This window comes from Octopus bimaculoides, chromosome 18 (assembly GCF_046866305.1).
Source record: "Octopus bimaculoides isolate indiv1 chromosome 18, ASM4686630v1, whole genome shotgun sequence".
In the NCBI taxonomy this organism is placed as follows: Eukaryota; Metazoa; Mollusca; class Cephalopoda; order Octopoda; family Octopodidae; genus Octopus; species Octopus bimaculoides.
This window is the reverse complement of record NC_142945.1, coordinates 21,227,862-21,232,951: the sequence shown is the minus strand read 5'-3', so window position 1 is coordinate 21,232,951 and position 5,090 is coordinate 21,227,862. Positions and strand designations below refer to the sequence as shown.

Below are 5,090 nucleotides of genomic sequence, written 5' to 3'. Positions count from 1 at the left end.
CGCTTGACAACCGGAGTTGGTTTATTTACGTCCCCTAAGTTAGCAGTCTGGTACAGATGAGCTACCACGTGGGGTGGAGGCCAAAAGAACTAGACCGAATATGCGAAAAATATGCTACTAAAATAAGGACCCAATACTCCAACAACTTGTGAGTCAAGGGCCCACCGTTTTTCAATACCTTGCCAAAAATCTCGAAGATCTATGAAACGTAGGTCTTTATCTGAAATGCCAGAAAATGGTGGCAAGAAATCTACTTCACCAGAACCAATTCCGGAGACAGTACTGGAATGCCAGTTTGAAATGATCGAAGAATCAAACTAATATCAGTACTCCACCATGAACAGATCATCTGGCGTACACAAATCAAAAATTAATTGCATAAAAGAATATGTATGTATATATGTGTATATGTATGTGTGTTTATGTGTGTGCGTGCATGTCATTGTATGTGCGCTTGTGTGAGTGCGTGTGTGTGTGTGTGTATGTGTGCGTGTGTGTGTGCGCGCGTGCATGTGTGTCTGTGTGTGAGTGTCAAATTAAAAGCAGAACTTGAGGCAGTTTAGCGGTGCTACACCAGGAAGATTGCATCGAGGAAACAGCTGAACTACTGGGGAAAGATTGAAAGAGCTGCGACACTACTCCCTCGACGAAGATGGGAGAGTTATGCAGTAATATACGTATGGAAGATCCTGGACTGCTGGGCTCCAAACTTTGGCACCAAGAGCTATTCTAGCCCTCGAACTGGAAGTCACTGCCCTGTTTCAAATGTCCCGGCTACCCCGTCTAGTTTAGGATTCAAGGGCCCACAACTACTTAAAGTCTTGCCAAACTATCCCAGGAGTCTTCATGGAAAAGGGGTAAATATTTCTAGGAAACAACTTGATCTCTTGTTGTCCAAGGTCCCAGGTGAGCATATATCATGACAAGTAACTCAAAAGAAGGCAGTTTCCGTGTACCAAATCCACTCACAAGGTTTCGGTCGGCCCGAGGCTTTAGCAGAAGACACTTACTGAAGGTTCCACGCAGTGGAACTTAACTCAGAACCATGTGGTTGGGAGGCAAGCTTTATACCATACATCCACGCTAGTGCCACCATATATATATATATATATATATATATATATATATATATATATATATATATATATATATATATATATACATATATATATATATATATAAATAATGTTTGTGTGTATAACATGGACTACAGATATATCAAATAACATACAATATCAATTCTTGATTTATTAAAACTATCTTTGCCTCCAGAGGATGTGTCACGGTTACCAAGAGCCAATTTACAACAGTTACATATGAGAAAGAGTCATGATCTTCAGAATCAAGAATTCTCCCAAGATGGCATGCCGTTAAGGAGAAGGATAGACTTATATTCTGGAGATTGAAGAACGATTGTAGTCACGTGTTTCTGGCTCAGTAACCGTCATCAGCACGGTAAGTGTTTTAATTTATCTCCAGCCAAGGAACGGAAACATACACAAAACGAGAAGAAACACATTTATTAAACAGAAATAACTCTGAGTAGTCACCGATAAGTTAAATGTTGTATATTTCTGTCCGCCCATCACACGTCATCCTCAGAACATGGTTATCAAATGTGAGAATTTATATGGAGCAACGATTTTTTTTTTTAAATAGCGATTTTATTACCTTTTGTTTTTCATTTACTTCACGCATCCAACGTAAGAAAGAATATTACAATTCAAGGGGCAACATAGAAGAATAGGAAAGGTGGATTTTCTGCCGTACGGAATTTCTTACTTTCGCGTAGGGACGAACCTACGGAAAGAGCAACAATGACCGTAGCTAGCCATATCCTTTGGAACAAAAATATTTCACCTGTTTAATCTACATGAAGGCCAGCCACATGAGTAGCATTTGTGATCAAAATCTGACTAGCTCGTTATCTTTATTTTTTTAACTTGTTCTGGTTTCAATCATTGGACTGTGGCCTTACTGGGGCACTTGAAGGATATTCGAGTCGATCGAATTAAGCCAAGTGTTTTTATGTCTGGTACATACTGTATGGGTTTCTCAAGCCAAACTGCTAAGTTAAGGGAACGTAAACAAAGCAACACCGGTTGTCAAGCAGTGGTGGGGACAAACACAAACACAAAGATACACATAGATACACATAACACACATACTCATACATACATACATACATACATACATACATACATACATACATACATGCGAATAGATGCACACACTTGGGTGTCTGCATCAAGTTTAACCTACACACCAACTCAAACATCGGGAACTCTCTTAACTCAAAAGGTGTTGTCGCTTCGGTCGAATGACTGAAAAAATAAAATGTGTGTGTGTGTGTGTGTGTGTGTGTGTGTGTGTGTGTGTGTGTGTGTGTGTGTGTGTGTGTGTGTGTGTGTGTGTGTGTGGATTTGGTAGACAGAAACTGAAAGAATCTCGTCGTATATACATATGTGTGTGTGTGTGTGTGTGTGTGTGTGTGTGTGTGTGTGTTTGTGAGTGTGTATTTATGTGTATGTGTGTCTTTGTTTCTGAGTTTGTCCCCCTACCATCTCTTGGCAACCGATGTTGCTGTGTTTACGTCCCCCGTAACTTAGCGGTTCGGGCAAAAGTCACCGATAGAATAAGGACTAAGCTTACAAAGAATAAGTCCTTGGGTTGATTTCTTCGACTAAAAAACCCTTTAAGGCAGTGCTTCAGCATGGCCGCACTCAAATGACTGAGACAAATAAAAAGAAAATAAAACATAAAAAAAGGAAAATATTTGAATATGTTTCTACGTGTTAAATCAAAAGATGCTTACCTTAACATTCTGTCGTTGAATTAATTCATTGCTTTACTGATTATAGACAAAGATGTCTAGTCATCCAATGGTGATGTCTGCCAAAACAAGAAAACAAAATTGTTTGTGTGTTTATAAATGAAATTGGTCAATTATGACGTCATAATCGAAATTTATCGAAATTTGCAAACCGAGTATAGAGCAAGGAAAAAAATATCAAATATATTATCTCCCTTTAATTTTGTGTTGAAAAATGATGATTGAAATGACGGCATATTACTAATATGCACGCGTATGAATGTGATATCTTATGTAGAGTTATACGTCCTGCTAGAAATAACAGCCAAGTCTCCCTCGAATCAACCAAAAGAGACATTTTCATAATGGTAAAAACCAAACCTTGACTAGGATATCTTTTAGAAAAAACATCTAAGTAAATGTAAATATGGTACAATGTATATAGTGAGTCGATAGAATATGAAATAAAATTTTTTAAAAACAAAGTTTTCAGTCTAACAGTATTCAAAAGGTATTTATTATGCCTTTGCTGGAGAAGATAACATAAATTTCCATAAATTTGCCCAATTATAAATGGCTATTATAACATCTTTTTCCCGAAAATGAATAACTTTCTAATTTTATCACCGAAACTTCGCATTGAGACTGAATATACATCTTATATTAAATGTAGCATATAAATGGATAAACAATTTAAATTTTAAATTTTACCATCTTGCCGTTATTAAATGAATGTGTATCGAACTAGTGTGTGCGTGTATCTGTGTGTGTGTGAGTGTGTGCGTATGTATGCGTGTGTGTGTGCCTGTGTAAGGAGTAAATTGCGGTTTCATAATTGAAATTTATCAAAATTTTAAACCAACTATAGAACAGCCTAATATTTACATGTTCATGTTTATACACACACACACACACACACACACACACACACATTCCGCTACGCCGAAGTTTCATACGGGAGCAGTAATTTTCTGTAGTATCGAAATTGGAGCAATTGTGTGTCTTCCTGTATGTCTTCCTGTTGGTCTTCCGGTTGGTCTTCTATTGATATTCTTCGTGAACTTGCGCCATGCCGTTTTACTTGCATCCGATAGATTAATAGAGTGTTATTTGTCTTTTGTACTTAAATAAGTAAAACTTGTTTACGTTGTAGCATTTGCACGATATCTCTATCCTAATGGTTTGCATTTCTGTTTTGGATGCGATATTTTTTAATGATGTGTGCATTACATTTTCTTGATAAACAAAATAGGGTTATTCTCTTGATCTTTTATTACTGAAATTGTCAACACTCTTTTCCTTCATTTGTTAGACAGGACCGTTGCATTCCAGCATTTTTTTCCTTCTTTGAAGGTTAACTTGTGATTTAGACATCGTTCTTGAAGCTACTTTTATGCATGTCTTCATATGATTTCATACTGTGTTTTATGTTATAACATCTTTCTATGTTATTTACGTTTTCTTATATTATAGGGTTACTTTTGATGTCTTTTACTCAGAGTTGTGCTTGAATGAGGTTTCATTCACGTGTAGGAAAACTGATGATGTTATAGGGATGCCATTACTTGGGGCGGGGTCCTGTATCTTTTGGCCCAGATTAGCTCTGATGAGAATTTATACTCAAATGTGTACCAGAGGTTTGCACGCTGACTCATTTTTCCCTGCAGCACATTATACAACGCGTCATTTCCTTTTTTTAAAAAGGTCCGCTATGAAGGATATTTAACTATTATTTCTTATTTCTTTACAGCCCACAAGGGGCTACACACAGAGTGGACAAACAAGGACAGACAAACGGATTAAGTCGATTATATCGACCCCAGTGCGTAACTGGTACTTCTTTAATCGACCCCGAAAGGATGACAAGCAAAGTCAACCTCGGCGGAATTTGAACTTAGAACGTAGCGGCAGACGAAATACCGCTAAGCATTTCGCCCGATGTGCTAACGTCTCTGCCAGCTCTTAACTATTATTAAGGATATTTAACTATTATTTCTAACAGGTGAATCCTCCTTTAGCTCCTGTTGTTTGTGATGTCGTAATTGTCGTAATTGTTGCTACTGTTGTTGCAGTCGTTGGTGGTGATGATGGTGATGTTGTTGATGTTGATGCTGGTGATGGTAGTGTCGTTGATGGTAATGCTTGTTTCATTACCGTTGACTTCCTTATTGTTTAGCCGTAGATCTTCCCTTCATCGAGCAGGCATATCATCTAAAGGAATGTGCCATCGTAATGTTTTCAGATATAGTGTACAGTATTTAATGTAACCTTCCTTCCT

At 37.6% G+C, this 5,090-nt stretch overlaps 1 long non-coding RNA gene across 1 annotated transcript in view; it reads right to left on the bottom strand.

The window, feature by feature from the left end:
• The window catches only part of LOC128249770 (uncharacterized), a 36,427-nt gene extending 31,836 nt beyond the window's left edge, over window positions 1-4,591 (bottom strand). The window contains exon 1 of the long non-coding RNA XR_008265873.2: window positions 2,816-4,591. This is a non-coding gene — a long non-coding RNA (uncharacterized LOC128249770). The remainder of the gene's footprint in view (window positions 1-2,815) is intronic.
• Between the last annotated feature and the right edge of the window lie 499 nt (window positions 4,592-5,090).